We start from the raw sequence: 16,648 nt of genomic DNA on the forward strand, positions 1-16,648 counted from the left end.
CAATGTGTCCATGCCATTGATGATTTCATGGAGCATATGTTGGTTAGATTTAACTTTTCTACTATTTCAACATCTTAGATGAGCATGACTCATCTAAGTATGTCCTTACTTTATCTACTGGCTCTACTCTACTGGCATTAAAGCGAATCTCTCGCGATTCCCTCTCTCCCTAACCCCGCCACCCTCCTCGCTCCGCCATCTCTGCCGCCACGTTGTCCATCTGCCATCCCTGCTGCAGCGCCAAACCCCCACCCTCGACAACCTCTTCCTCTTGCTGCCTCCCTCGCACTCCGCTTCCCCTCCAATGCCCCTCGTTGCCCACCGCCTACAGCTCTCCTCCTTTGCCTGTCCTCACCTCCGTCGGCTACAATCCCTCTTGCACTTACTCACCAAATGCACCAACTGCCTAACTGTTAGTTGCCATGTAGAGAGAGGCAAAGAGGCCAGCAGTTAGGTGTTGATCCTGAGCCCACCACGCTTTCGTTATGCCACTCTAATTAGTTGCTTGATGACGATTAGGTTTTGCTCAATATCCACTAGCAGTTTACTGCCCATGTTGCCTTCTCTCTGATTACATTGCTTGATGACGATTAGGTTTTGCTCAATATCCACTAGCAGTTTACTGACAACGGTGCCACGCTTCCTTATCACCACCATCTCGGCACACACGCACCATCCTCTCAGACATGAAAACCCTCCTGTGGATCAAGCTCAACATTCTGGCAGCCCTAAAGTAATCTGGATCTTCTCGCGCTCCTGCGGCCACTTGCTGCCAACTTGCAACGCCACAGCTCCCCCTCACCTTGCCTCCGTCTGCCACCTGCACACTCCAGCTCCTGCTCAGCTCGGCTTGGATGTTACCTCTTGCGATGCGTCTGAATCGCACTGCGTGCTACTGTGCCAGGCTTGATTGCGCAGACAAAGAGAGACAGGATCGACACAAGCCTTCTCTCTCTCTCTCTCTCTCTCTCTCTCTCTCTCTCTCTCTCTCTCTCTCTCTCCCCCCGAAAAGATCTTTAAGGTCTGTTGAGATAGTTTCCTACCACGGTTAAAATTCTCTTCTTTTTCATTCTCTCTCTCTTCTCCCTCCACGTGTCATCGGCTGCGTGCCCACTCTTTCTTGAAGACAAAAGAAGATCTTTAAAGATACCCCTTAAAACACCCCAAAACGAAAATCTTTCCAGCTCATACTCCTTACTCCCTGCTACTCCTACTATTCATTCATTTGGGTGTATTCTACAATCTAATAATTAATTAACCACCCAGATTCTTGCCCCCTTTCGGTTGCAAAAGGAAATGTCCATCTTTTCTCCCATTCACATGCATTGCTTGTGCCCTTGCGCACAACTGTTGACCCTCTCTCTACTCGTAGCTTTGCTGACCTCCTCAACACAGTGCACAATGCCGTTGGCATTTCCTCCTATGCATGCCTCTATTGGCTTCATCCCCAGCTACGCTCGCTTTGCTATGTTAATGTCCAATGGGGACACAGGCTGCTCTCTGATCTGTGGAATATTCCATCTGGCAGGCCTGGTCATCTGCATGCTCGCCGCCCCATCCCCTTTTGGTCCTAAGCTAAAATATGTCATCCACTCCACCACGAGGCACAAGATGTCAAGGTGCAGAGCTACCCTCCAGACCGGAAAGGATGAATGCCCCCCTTTCCCACAACACCAAAACATAGATAGCGTGCCATAGTCTCCTTCATCCTTGTCTCTGTCTTCTGCAGAGAGAGAGAGAGAGAGAGAGAGAGAGAGAGATCTGTGTCCGCCTCTGCTGCTCCTCTACTAGCCTCCACTGCTCCTGTCTGTGCTGTTGTGCCCCGTAAGCGCTACGCCATCCCTCCCTCTTTTGCTCCCCTCGAGACAATCTGCGTTAATCCAAAAAATATCCCCCACCGTCGGGCCTCGCTGTGCACCAGACCTACACGTGACTGGAATATAGAGAGAGTGAATGACGAGGCGAGGCAGATTGGCCTCCCATAAATCACACAACACTGCGCGCATCCGCGACCGATTGCTTATCTCTCTCGTTCCCTGGAACTGATTTGCACACGAAAAATTCCCCCTCGATCCTCACCCTCTCACTGACGCATGGCGCTTCTCCCACTGTCTCCCGCCTTCCACATGCGATACTGCACTTTTTTCTCCCCAAAGCTCCCACCAGCATCTCCTTAGATTATCCTTAAAACAAATGAAAAAAAGATTCTACCAACATACTACCAACATCATCTCCTCTAGTTTCACTTTTCATTAATTAATTAGACCCGCAGATTCCTTCTGCCAGTCTTCCCAAACTAAGGGTCACACTTTCGCCCCAATTCTCGCGTTCTTAATCGCGTCAGTTTCCATGCACGAATGCGATTCCTTCTCCTGGTTTTGCTCTGTGCATGTCCCGTGCACCCTATCCGTCCAACCAGCCCCCTCCCGCTCCCCTCCCCCCACCATGGCTCCTCTCCAAACGTAGATTCTATATGTCTCTCTCTCTCTCTCTCTCTCTCTCTCTCTCTCTCTCTCTCTCTCTCTCTATTTCCCCCGGTACAATCACACATAGACGTAGCTGTATCTCCGCCTTTGCTCTCTCAGCCACCATCCTCAACATTCATTCTGCACAGCAAGACGCCCTCGCCTCTGCGTTCTGTTTCCGTCATCTTGCTTCCCTCGCCATAGTAGCAAGCTCACCTCGGCCTCGTGCCAGCCATGGAAGGTTACTCCCTCTCTCGCGTAAGCCATCGCATGGCAAGACTCTCTCTCCCCTTGATCGCGCAAAGAATGGGAGCATTCTCTCTCGCCGCCATACATGTATCCCGCCTTGCGCCATAGGAATGTCTCTCTCTCTCTCTCTCTCTCTCTCTCTCTCTCCCTGCTGGCAGCACAAATCCTGTCGACCCAGAAAAAATCAATCTCTCTCTCTCTCTCTCTCTCTCTCTCTCTCTCTCTCTCTCTCTCTCTCTCTCTCTCTGTGTGTGTGTGTGTGTGTGTGTGTGTGTGTGTGTGTGTGTCCCCACATGTCCTTCCTCTTCTGTAAAATACAGCGATTCATAATAAATACAAGATGATAAAACCAGAATTTGAGTTGGTTAATTAGCAAATCTTGAACAGTCCAACCAAAATAGATACAAGGGTATTTTCGGAATTTTTGAAATTCTAAATTGCCGGTTCGATTTTGGACTTTCTTTCAAGAAAGTTGGGATATTACACAACTTTTAGTGCAATAACCTGCAAAAGCTTCACACGGTGAACTAAAATCGGCATAATTTCAAGTTTGCCCTTATTTCTAGCAGCATCGTCGATTCTCCTCTAATGCAAACAGCTCAAAAAAATCAAAAAAAAAGAAAACATTTTGCCACCGTCACGTGCCACACATTCTTCCGTGTGCACCATTGCCAAAGCTTCACTTGTTCTTTTTATCACTCCAAGCACTTTTTTTCTTATTCACTCAAGTGGGAATCTCGGTTCATTCCCTCTTATAAGACTTAAAAACAACGTTTTGGACACCTACCGTACTCGAGACATCACTTTCATTAATTAATTAGCTCCAAAGATGCCCAAGGAATCTTTTGTTTCTAAGGAAAATGGCAAACCTTGCTATCGCCACCATGACACCCGGGTTGTCTAGTACACAGCCTTGTGAACGTCGCCATGACGCCCCTTACATAGCCCTGCGCAACCTCTCGCATGTGTAACCACCTCATTGCTTTGCACCTCTCTCCCTCTTTCTTCCTCTTCGTGTTTGCGCTCAGAAACAACCTACCTCTCTCTCTCTCTCTCTCTCTCTCTCTCTCTCTCTCTCTCTCTCTCTCTCTCTCTCTCTCTCCCCACACACTGGCTCGGTGACTTGGTCTACTCTTGTGGCTCTGCAAAATTTGAGTTTCCCATGTTACCTATTTGTAATGGAATTTGCCTATTCAATTTGAGAATAGCGGAATTTAATGAGAGTACTTTCAAGAAATGATTTTGTGAGCATAGCGGGTAGACATAATTGAAGATAGCAACATAATCATAGCAATTAGTTAACTTGGCATAGACAATACTTTTGCAAGAGAGAGAGTTTAGAGAACATGACAACAGTTGAGGACCGGATTTATGTGGAGCCGGTCCCCCCTCCAATAGGCATTTGTATTATGATTTCTCCCATAAAGAGAGACTTGTAACAATACAGTCTTTGTGTTCCTTGTGACCTAGGTGATGCCATGAAGATGGAAGGCTTCATGCATCACAAACATAACATAAACTTGAAGAAAGCTTTAACTATCCCAAGCCTCAGTCCCAAGACCTCAAACACCTTCGAAGGTGGAGAGAGCTAGCAGGGAATGAGGGTAGGGAAGAGGAAGAAGAAACATTTCGTAGGAGAAAGAATTATTTCCTCACTTATCATACTCTTGTTGCTAGCATACATAATAGCATAGTAATGAAGAAGAAGGAGATGGCAAGCTTAAGCATTGAAGCATGGCTCTTGGTTGGATTTGCACTCCATAGCCAAGATTGTTGGTGTAGGCTCTCAACCTCTACTTGCTTGGAGAAGGAGAGGGAGCTCTTGCACTTTGCATGGTACACAATGAGAGTGCTTGTGAGTGTGTGTGGGTGAGTATACCCCGTAGGCACCCCCCGAGCTTGCTTGGGTCGACCCCCCCTTGTAGCTCATGCTTGAAGCTCATTGGACCCCTCCAGGCCTAGCCAATCACAAGCAGGAGCCATCACAAGCAACATGGGTAGCCTTGGGACAAGTGTCCCCCTTTCCCCTTTGAGAGAGAGGACTTGATAAATGCTAAAACAATTAGATAATTCATGTAATTTATCATTGGACCCCTTTGAAGCCTAGCCAATAGGCTTCAAGCAACACATGAAGGTAACATGGGTAGGGGCCTGACATGTGTCCTTGCTGCCTCTTCAAGTTGGGGCTTCCCTTGTGTGTGTGAGTGGGTGTTCTCTCTCTAGTCCCTAGGAAAAGGGCTCGCCCCCCCTCTTGTAGGAATGCTTTTGACTTTAGGTGATCAAGCACCTCACTCACCAAGCATGACAAAGCACTTGAACTAGGGGATGTTCCCACAAGCATCTCAGGCAAGCTTCTCAAGGCACCTCAAGTACCTTAATCATGCAGCAAGTCAAGCACCTCAAGCATGGAGCCAGTCAAGCACCTCAAGCATCTTAATCAAGCACCTCAAGCATGACAAACACCTCAAGCACGACAAGCAGGACAAGCACCTCGAGCTTGGGCCGGGTTCCCACCTCAAGCTCAGCCCTAGCTTACCTAAGGTCAAAGGACTTTTACACACATTTATTGGAGGTCTTCAATGAAGCTAACCCTAAGGTCTTATGCTCCATTGGTTAGCCTTGCTCTTTGATAGACCATCTCCCTTTTGGGCCCCTTTACCATTGGCCCCGTGTTGAGATAGATCTATAAGCACATATCTATATCTTAACACTTGTTCCCGTTTATTCTCCCACATTAAGTGATCAATTTAATATGAGAAAATCATTTGGGTTGGTTAGATATTAGATTTTATGACACTATTTGTCACCACGATGTGCTTCCAAAAGCCATGGATCTAGTTCGTCATGATCTCATCCACAAGCCCTACCAGATTCGTGCCACGCATGCAATTTGCTTATGATGTTACTCTTTGCCCACCTTGCAATAGCCTAGCAGGGGCCCCAAGCGTCCATGGTAATCTTAACCACAGTCTCCATCTCTATTGCTAACTCTCTGCCTCCTTGATAGCTAAATGGTAGATGGCAACCATGAACCCATCGTTTAACTCATGTGTGTACACCTCGCCAAAGCTTGGACCCGCAGAACAACAAGCACACAGTTGCAAACGCCTACCCGCCGCGGCATCGTGTGAGAGAGAGAAATAGAGAGAGACCGCCTCGAATAGCGCCCATGCTATTTTCCTACAATCATGCGCCTGCGTGTGAGAAATCTCTCTCTCTCTCTCTCTCTCTCTCTCTCTCTCTCTCTCTCTCTCTCTCTCTCTCTCTCTCTCTGTGTGTGTGTGTGTGTGTGTGTGTGTGTGTGTGTGTGTGTGTGTGCGCCCACACATGCCTTGTCCTCTCGTTTTACCTGCATCTGCGCGAGAGAAAAATCTCTCTCTCTCTCTCTCTCTCTCTCTCTCTCTCTCCACACATGCCTTATCCTCCCGTTTTCTCTTCCAAGGGATGCAAGAATCTTTATAGATTCCACTTAATGAGGTCCTCAAAGAAGATTGTAGGGACATGCTCTCCTATTGGGTCTAGTTTCACTTTTCATTAATTAATTAGACCCACATATTCCTTTTGCCAGTCTTCCCAAACTAAGGGTCACACTTTCGCCCCAATTCTCGCGTGCCTAATCGCGTCTGTTTCCATGCACGAGTGCGATTCCTTCTACTCGTTTTCCTCTGTGCATGTCCCGTGCACTCTATCCGTCCAGCCAGCCCCCTCCCCCTCCCCCTTCCCCTCCCCCCCACCATGGCTCCTCTCCAAACATAGATTCTCTCTCTCTCTCTCTCTCTCTCTCTCTCTCTCTCTCTCTCTCTCTCTCTCTTTATCTATTTCTCTCCCTCTCTTTAAATCTCTCTCTTTATTCATTTCTCTCTCTCAGTGCAGCCGTTTTTTGACCTAGTAGACAGCAGTCCACTCTTTTGATCATAACTTCTTCATCCGAACTCCGATTTGGGTGATCTATAGCCTCAATCGAAGAGCACGAAGTCCTCTACGCATTGATGTAAAGACAGAAATTTTCAGAGTTATGAAAGGCATTTCTGTAGCAGCATTTCCGAAGTGAACAGGTTCAACAAAATTGATTCTCATCTCCTATTTTACATACAATGTCTTCCGGCACTTGCAAGGGTTCTTCTTCTTCAACAAGGTCCACAATCATTGTGGAAAATGATCCAAAATCTCCTAAGTGTGGAGATAGCAACACAACCACCCAACCAACGACATCGGAAACCATGATCATCGCGTACTTGGTATCATTGCAAGAGACCGTAAACAAACAAGGCGAAGACTTACGAGCACTTGCAATGGAGAATGGCACACTAAGGGTACTTGTGGTTGAGAATGAGAATCTCAAGAGGACACTTGAGATGCAAACAACACGTTTGATGCAACTTGAAGAGTAAGTCAAGGAATGTAAACGCTCTCTTGTGGACTTGAATGCTTTGAAGGAGCGAATGAGCAAAGTAGAGCATGACCATGTATTGAAAGAGGAGAAATTTGACACTATGAGCCGGGATGTATGCGACATGAAAAATGTATGCACAAACAAGTCTTGGGCTGATGTATGTGGTAGCAATGTGGTTTCTAATTCCTCACTCATGCAAGCTATGGTTCAAACAAAGAATGTTGAGAATGTAGATGTGGAGGAGTTGAAGGAACGGGAGCGACGTTCCAAGAACATTGTTATTCGTGGAATTCCCGAAGAGAAGTTAGAGACACCTCCTTCTCTTGCCATTGTTATTGAAGATTTCTTCAAAACCCACTTTGGCATGTCCGGAGTTATGGTCTATGGAGCACATAGAGTGGGGAAGCAAGGAGCTCCTCGCTCGGGAGAACGGCCAATTGTATGCACCATGCCGGATGAGACCAAGCGAAAGATTATCCTTGATAATAGTTGGATCTATTTGAGGAATACAAAATGTTTTGTATGTGAAGATCGCACTATTAAGCAACAAAATATGCGTCGCAAGGCATATGAGGAAAAGAATAATAAAAACAAGGAAATCTCTCATGAAGAAAATGTGCCCAAGGAGGAGGCAAGTCTCTCAAGCAAATAGGGATGCGTGACCTATGAGACCGAGTTACAATTGAAAATATGCTTTTGGAATTGTAATGGATACCCATGGAATGCGGGGGTTGGCATTGATGAACTAACAAGCAAAGCCGATGTTGTACTTCTTGTTGAAACTTGGGAGCATGATACACAAAGGATTAACGGCTTGGAGGATTACAATGTACATTCATTGATGTGGTCAAAGAATCTCAAGCAACGAAGAGGACAAGGAGGGTTAGCATGTATGGTTAAGAAAGGATTGGAAGATTTTGTATCAATTGTGAAAGATGACAAGTACAAACGTTATGTATGGTTGAAAATTATGACACCAAAAAGAGCACCCATTTTTGTAGCCGGTTGCTACATTCCTCATCATGATTCTCCCTTTTATGCTTGCATGGATAGAGATCAACCATTTTCTGATTTGGAAGAGGACATTGCTTATTTCAAAGGTGAAGGTGATGTTATTGTATTTGGAGAGATGAATGCTCGCACAAAAACATTGCAACATGATACTCAACAATTTGATATGACATACATTTCAAGGGAGTTGGAGGAAGTTCACTTGTATGATCGTACTTCAATGGATGAGAAAGAGCCGGATCACTATGGAAAGTTACTTTTACACATGTGTAATAGCACGGGTATGCTCATTGCCAATGGTGTATCTTTGTGGAGTGGAACCAATGGATTTATATGTAGAAGACATAATGGGGATAGTGTGATTGACTATATGCTACTCTCTGAAGCCATCATGTATCGCATAAAGAGTTTTATGTTTGGTCAATGGACCCCGGAATCCGACCATCACACCTTATGTATTGACCTTTCATGTGGAGAAGCAACTAAGCATGATAATCTCAGCCAAAGGAAAGAGAAGTTATCACTATGTATGGATTTCAAACGGGCACCAATGTACATTGAAATGGTTGAGCAAAAATTATGGATGACAAAGCTTCAATGTGATGCACCATTGGAAACTAAATGGGAAGCTTTCAAGAAAGCTATTTGTTCTTGTGCGGAAGAATGCTTTGCCATAAAGCATCTCCATGGTATCAACAAAGATAGATCACGCAAAAGGTGGTTTGATAAAGAATGTCAAGATGCTCGAAAGTCCTTGATAAAGCCTGATGCAACTATGGACAAAGACAACTATCAAAGTCATTTGCATACATACAAGGCATTGATTCAAAAGAAGAGAAGAAGATGGGAAGTAAAGCAACAAGAATTTCAAGTCCAAGAAAAGGCACATGCATGTGGAAGATTTTGGAGAAACTTGAGAGGCAAGCGGGTTGAGAATTTTGGTAACTTGAGTCTAGTGGATATGTACACACATTGTAGGCAATTATATGAGCAAGAAAATAATGAAAAAATGCCATTTTATGGTTCACTCCCATGTATGCCGTCTTTTTTTACTATTGAGGATGTATGCGGTGGGCTTGAAAAGTTGGCCACTCGCAAAGCGGGAGATCTTCAAGGTATCAAGCCGGAGATGATCAAATCGACGGGAGATTTTACCCATGAGTAGATGTGTGATATGTTCAACCTTGCACTTCAACATGGTATGCCTTATGATTGGAGTACTAATTGGGTTAAGCCTTTGCATAAAGGAGGGGATGTAAAGAATGTAAGCAACTACCGGACTATAATGATTGGGTCTCTTATGGCAAAGTTATTTGGGTGCATAATGGAGATGAAATTGAGTGATTGGGCTGAAGAGAATGACAAGCGTGCAAAGGGACAAGCGGGTTTTCGTCGATGCCATAGCACCATTGATCATCTTGTCACTCTTCGTGTTCTCATGGAGGAAAGTCGGTTGAAAGGCAAGCGATTGTATTGTTGTTTTGTGGACTTTAAGAAATCCTTTGATATGATTCCACGTAACAATTTGTGGAGAAGGATGGAAGAACTCCAAGTGCCAAGTGAGTTTATGCTTACGGTTTCTCGAATCTATGAGAAGGTGATTTGTCAATTGCGCATGGGAAGAGAAATTTCAGAAATTTTTGTAAGCACTATTGGGGTTAAATAAGGATGTCCATTGTCACCAACTCTCTTTGGTCTATGCATCGATCAATTGGAACAAATGGTACTTGACTTTATGCAAGAAGAAGGCATTGAAGAGGTCACTATTTGCAATGCGGTAATCATGCTTTTGTTGTATGCGGATGATGTAGTGCTTCTAGCACACACTTTAGAAGATGCACAAAAGCTTATGGTTGTCCTTGAGAACTTTTTCTTGAATAGTGGGCTGATTGTAAATGAATCCAAAACAAAGGTTATGCTTGTGAAAACCAACCATAAGGAGAAGCCATGCATTGTGTACAACAACGAGACACTTGAAGTTGTTGAGAGCTTTAAGTACCTTGGCCTTGAGGTTCCATCCAATCACAAGTGGCATGAATGTGCTATGCGTCGTTTGGAAGCGGGAAAGAGAGCATATTATGCATTTGAGAACATGTGTAATGCGGGAAACATCAAGTGTTGGGTTCTCAAGAAGTATCTTTTTGATGCATTGGTGACACCGGTTCTTCTTTATGGAGTTGAAGTGTGGGGTGGGAGCATCTCAAAGTCTACTTGGAAAGAGTTTGAGAATGTCCAAAAGCGTTTTCTTACAAACTTTCTCCAAGTTAAGACACAAACACCATATATGCTCCTACTTCTTGAGTCCGGATCTCTTCCAATTGAGGTTATGGGCATGGAAAGGGTTGTGGAGTACATGATAAAGATGCGTCAAAACCCCTCACATCGACTTCCTACAATTGCATGGGAAGCAAGCAAAAAAGTTCAAAAGACGCATAAAAGCAAGATCTTGAGCACGGGATGGATGCAAGACATAAAGAAGTGGTTTGGGAGATGGGATGCATTACACTTGCTACATGATGCTTCAATTGACTCTCAAGTGAATGAAGCTTTTCTACAACACCAATGTATTACAACTTGGGAGAAATCCGGTGGGTCACGCTTCATACATTACACCACCTATATTGCCCCCAACTACAAAACCATGTTCTTCGCTGAGAGAGGAAACCGTACTCACACTTACATGCTTGAGCCTATTCCCTTGTCCGCGATACGCACTATCGCAGCAATTCAGCTTAGCTCCCATTTCCTTCGATGCGAGATAGGGCGTTGGGGCAATGGAGAAGAGTCAAATCGATTGTGCACATTATGCTCACTGCAAGTTCGAGAGTCTGAGTACCACACACTACTAGAGTACTCAGCTTTTGATCACATCCGAACTTGCTTCTCTCACATTTTCAGCCATAACTTAGACCTACACACTTTCCTCTCCCAGCCAAAGTGTGGGCTCTCCATTGCGACTCTCATCACTACAATTTTGGAGCATCGAGAGTCACTCATCAGCCATACACATACTACATCACATGTAACTTTGGTCCCATAGGTCATATTTGACCTCCGAGGACGATAATAAAATCTATCTATCTATCTCTCTCTCTCTCTCTCTCTCTCTCTCTCTCTCTCTCTCTCTCTCTCTCTCTCTCTCTCTCTCTCTCTCTCTCTCTCTCTCTCTCTCTCTCTCTCTCTCTCTCGGCACAGTCACACATAGACGTAGCTGTATCTCCGCCTTTGCTCTCTCAGTCCCCATCCTCATCATTTATTCTGCACAGCAAGACGCTCTCGCCTCTGCGTTCTGTTTCCGTCATCTTGCTTCCCTTTCCATGGCAGCAAGCTCACCTCGGCCTCCTGCCAGCCATGGAAGGTTGCTCCCTCTCTCGCGTAAGCCATCGCATGGCAAGACTCTCTCTCCCCTTGATCGTGCAAAGAATGGGAGCATTCTCTCTCGCCGCCATACATGTATCCCGCTTTGCGCCACAGAAATGTCTCTCTTTCTCTCTCTCTCTCTCTCTCTCTCTCTCTCTCTCTCTCTCTCTCTCTCTCTCTCTCTCTCTCTCTCTCTCTCTCTGCCTACTGGCAGCACAAATCCTGTCGACCCAGAAAAATCAATCTCTCTCTCTCTCTATCTCTCTCTCTCTATGTCTCTGTCCACGTGTCCTTCCTCTTCTGTAAAATACAGCGTTTCATAATAAATACAAGATGATAAAACCAGAATTTGAGTTGGTTAATTAGCAAATCTTGAACAATCCAACCAAAATAGATACAAGGGTATTTTCGGAAATTTTGAAATTCTAAATTGCCGGTTAGATTTTGGACTTTCTTTCAAGAAAACCGGGATATTACACAAATTTTAGTGCAATAACGTGCAAAAGCTTCACACCGTGACCTAAAACCGGCATAATTTCAAGTTTGCCCTTATTTCTAGCAGCATCGTCGATTCTCCACTAATGCAAACAGCTCAAAAAAATCAGAAGAAAAGAAAACATTTTGCCACCGTCACGTGCCACGCATTCTTCCGTGTGCACCATTGCCAAAGCTTCGCTTGTTCTTTTTAGCACTTTTTTTCTTATTCACTCAAGTGGGAATCTCGGTTCATTCCCTCTTATAAGACTTAAAAGCAACGTTTTGGACACCTACCGTACTCGAGACATCACTTTCATTAATTAATTAGTTCCAAAGATGCCCAAGGAATCTTTTGTTTCTAAGGAAAATGGCAAACCTTGCTATCGCCACCATGACACCTGGGCTGTCTAGTACACAGCCTTGCGAACGTCACCATGACGCCCCTTACATAGCCTTGCACAACCTCTCACATGTGTAACCACCTCATTGCTTTGCACCTCTCTCCCTCTTTCTTCCTCTTCGTGTTTGCGCTCAGAAACAACCTCTCTCTCTCTCTCTCTCTCTCTCTCTCTCTCTCTCTCTCTCTCTCTCTCTCTCTCTCTCTCTCTCTCTCTCTCTCTCTCTCTCTCTCTCTCATGCTCGATCCACACACTGGCTCGGTGACTCGGTCTACTCTTGTGGCTCTGCAAAATTTGAGTTCCCCATGCTACCTATTTGTCACCACGATCTGCTTCCAAAAGCCATGGATCTAGTTCGTCATGATCTCATCCACAAGCCCTACCAGATTCGTGCCCCGCATGCAATTTGCTTCTGATGTTACTCTTTGCCCACCTTGCAATAGCGTAGCAGGGGCCCCAAGCGTCCATGGTAATCTTAACCAGAGTCTCCATCTCTATTGCTAACTCTCTGCCTCCTTGATAGCTAAATGGTAGATGGCAACCATAAACCCATCGTTTAACTCATGTGTGTACACCTCGCCAAAGCTTGGACCCGCAGAACAACAAGCACACAGTTGCAAACGCCTACCCGCCGCGGCATCGTGTGAGAGAGAGAAATAGAGAGAGACCGCCTCGAATAGCGCCCATGCTATTTTCTTGCAAGCATGCGCCTGCGTGAGAGAAATCTCTCTCTCTCTCTCTTTCTCTCTCTCTCTCTCTCTCTCTCTCTCTCTCTCTGTGTGTGTGTGTGTGTGTGTGTGTGTGTGCGCCCACACGTGTCTTGTCCTCTCGTTTTACCTGCATCTGCGCGAGAGAAAAATCAATCTCTCTCTCTCTCTCTCTCTCTCTCTCTCTCTCTCTCTCTCTCTCTCTCTCTCTCTCTCTCTCTCTCTCTCTCTCTCTCTCTCCCCACATGCCTTATCCTCCCGTTTTCTCTTCGAAGGGATGCAAGAATCTTTATAGATTCCACTTAATGAGGTCCTCAAAGAAGATTGTAGGGACATGCTCTCCTATTGGGTCTAGTTTCACTTTTCATTAATTAATTAGACCCGCAGATTCCTCCTGCTAGTCTTCCCAAACTAAGGGTCACACTTTCGCCCCAATTCTCGCGTGCCTAATCGCGTCATTTTCCATGCACGAGTGTGATTCCTTCTACTGGTTTTGCTCTGTGCGTGTCCCGTGCACCCTATCCATCCAGCCAGCCCCCTCCCCCTTCCCTCCCCCCCACCATGGCTCCTCTCCAAATGTAGATTCTATCTGTCTCTCTCTCTCTCTCTCTCTCTCTCTCTCTCTCTCTCTCTCTCTCTCTATTTCCCCCAGCACAGTCACACATAGACGTAGCTGTATCTCCGCCTTTGCTCTCTCAGTCCCCATCCTCATCATTTATTCTGCACAGCAAGACGCCCTCGCCTCTGCGTTCTGTTTCTGTCATCTTGCTTCCCTCGCCATGGTAGCAAGCTCACCTCGGCCTCGTGCCAGCCATGGAAGGTTGCTCCCTCTCTTGCGTAAGCCATCGCATGGCAAGACTCTCTCTCCCCTTGATCGCACAAAGAATGGGAGCATTCTCTCTCGCCGCCATACATGTATCCCGCCTTGCGCCACAAGAATGTCTCTCTCTCTCTCTCTCTCTCTCTCTCTCTCTCTCTCTCTCTCTCTCTCTTTCTCTGTGTGTGTGTGTCCACATGTCCTTCCTCTTCTGTAAAATACAGCGTTTCATAATAAATACAAGATTATAAAACCAGAATTTGAGTTGGTTAATTAGTAAATCTTGAACAATCCAACCAAAATAGATACAAGGGTATTTTCGGAATTTTTGAAATTCTAAATTGCCGGTTAGATTTTGGACTTTCTTTCAAGAAAGTTGGGATATTACACAACTTTTAGTGCAATAACTTGCAAAAGCTTCACACTGTGACCTAAAACCGACATAATTTCAAGTTTGCCCTTATTTCTAGCAGCATCGTCGATTCTCCTCTAATGCAAGCAGCTCAAAAAAATCAGAAAAAAAGAAAACATTTTGCCATCGTCACATGCCACGCATTCTTCTGTGTGCACCATTGCCAAAGCTTCGCTTGTTCTTTTTATCACTCCAAGCACTTTTTTTCTTATTCACTCAAGTGGGAATCTCGGTTCATTCCCTCTTATAATACTTAAAAACAATGTTTTGGACAGCTACTCGAGACAACCAAGGATACAAACAAGTTTGCAGCTCCAACTTTGACCTACTTGAGACAGCCAAGGATACAAACAAGTTTTTGATATCTAAGAGACATCGACTTGACATGAGTGTAATTGAGCATCATGTTCGGTGTAAAACAGAATGCTTTATGCTATTTAGGTGTAAAACACAATGCTTTATGCTATTTAGGGGAAGAAAGCATCCCTCATGTTCATAAAAGGTATGACAATGCCAACTTTCACGACTATCTTATATACCATATGTTCATCCCAATCATTGTTTTACAGCTCAATCAAATCAAGTGTTTAGTTCACTACCTACCTAAGTATTCGGTCCATTCCAAAAGAAAGACATTAATTTTCATGATTCCATTCCAAAAGAATCTTCTAAGTCAAATGCAAGTGCATTGGAGTGGGTACCTATGTGCATATCTACCCCTCTGCAAAGCCCTCTCACCCCCATCTCCCTCTTGCCACCGCTCTCCCTTGCCCCATCCTCCCCCACCTCCTCTCTCCTTGCTTGTGTGCGTCCGATCTGCCCACACCACAGAGAGAGAGAGAGAGAGAGAGAGAGAGAGAGAGAGAGAGAGAGAGAGAGAGAGAGAGACGTCTACCTCCATGCGCTCAACTAAGAGAGAAATAAAGCGCAAGGAATTTCTATTCCTTCCCCCTTCTATTGCTTCTACATCCTCTCAATGGATTTGCCTACACTCGAGAGATAGAGAGAGAGAGAGAGAGAGAGAGAGAGAGAGAGAGAGAGAGAGGGAGGGAGAGAGTGACTTGCGCACAACGAGAAAGAGAAATAACCCCAAACTCTAGGGAGGACTATTTGCTTCCAATCTTCAACTAGCCAGACTAGCTCAAAAACTTTTTAACCCCCCCCCCACCCACCCCCAATTTACTCGCTAGCTGCCCTACCATGGTCTGTAGATCCGCCATCGCTGGATTGTCCCCCCTTGCCCTTCCCTCATTCTGCAAGGCCACCTCCCCCCCCCCTCTCTCCCGCGTCTGCCTCTCTTCCACTTGTCCTCTTGATGCCACATCACTTGAGCATGTAGTGTCGTCCTTACCTATGTTGTGCAAGCTTTTTCCCCTTTTTCATCCTCGCCAGCCACTTGTACCTCTTACCCTTGTCCCTTTTTTTTCCCTTTACGTTCCAAAATAGCATCTCCTCTTATTCCCCCTAAATAAATCCTTCCAAAATCGTGAAAACATTCCAAAAGAATCTTCGAAGTCAAATGAAAATGCATTGGAGTGGATTCCTACACGCATATCTTTTCCTCTGCAAAGCCCCCTCACCCACATCCCCTCTTGCCACCGCTTTCCCTTGTCCCATCCTCCCCCGCCTCCTCTCCCCCTCCTTGTGTACGTCCGATCTGCCCACCACACACACACACACACACACACAGTGACTTGCAGGCAACGAGAAAGAGAAATAACCCTGAAGTCTAGGGAGGACTATTTGCTTCCAATCTTTAACTAACCAGACTAACTCAAAAACTTTTCGACCCCCCCCCCCCCCCCCCCCCCTCCCCCCCCATTTACTCGCTAGCTGCCCTGCCATGGTCTGTAGATCCGCCATCACTGGATTCTACCCCCTTGTCCTTCCCTCATTTTGCAAGGCTACTTGCAAACTTGTGGAAAGGGAGCTCTAAGGATCCCACTGATGGTTTGGCCTTGAGGCGGCGTTGTTTACTTTGTGCATGTTGGTGCAAGTACCAATGGCAGAGGGCTTTTGGCCTGGGAAGGCAAAAACGGCCGACCACCAGCAACGCTGAGGTGGTGCACAGTGTCTATGTGGTGGCCAGCCCGGAGGGCAATTTTCCACGGGCCCAAGGCCCTTCTTTTGAGTGTAGAGGCAACGCGCACCCCCACCCGCACTAGCAACCTCACTAGTTCCTTGGGGTAGGGGAGGTTTCATATGATGTTGAGAGAGAGGAGGTAGCCTAGGCAAAATAGTCAAAGAGCAAGCCGAGATAGGGGATGAATCCCATGCACAGGGGAAATGAAAGTGTTCAAAAGGCGAGACAAACAAGGGGTAGCCCGAGAGTGGGGGCAAAGAGAAAGAGTAAGGTAAA

The sequence above is a fragment of the Adiantum capillus-veneris genome, chromosome 1 (assembly GCF_014529385.1).
Source record: "Adiantum capillus-veneris isolate H3 chromosome 1, ASM1452938v2, whole genome shotgun sequence".
In the NCBI taxonomy this organism is placed as follows: domain Eukaryota; kingdom Viridiplantae; phylum Streptophyta; class Polypodiopsida; order Polypodiales; family Pteridaceae; genus Adiantum; species Adiantum capillus-veneris.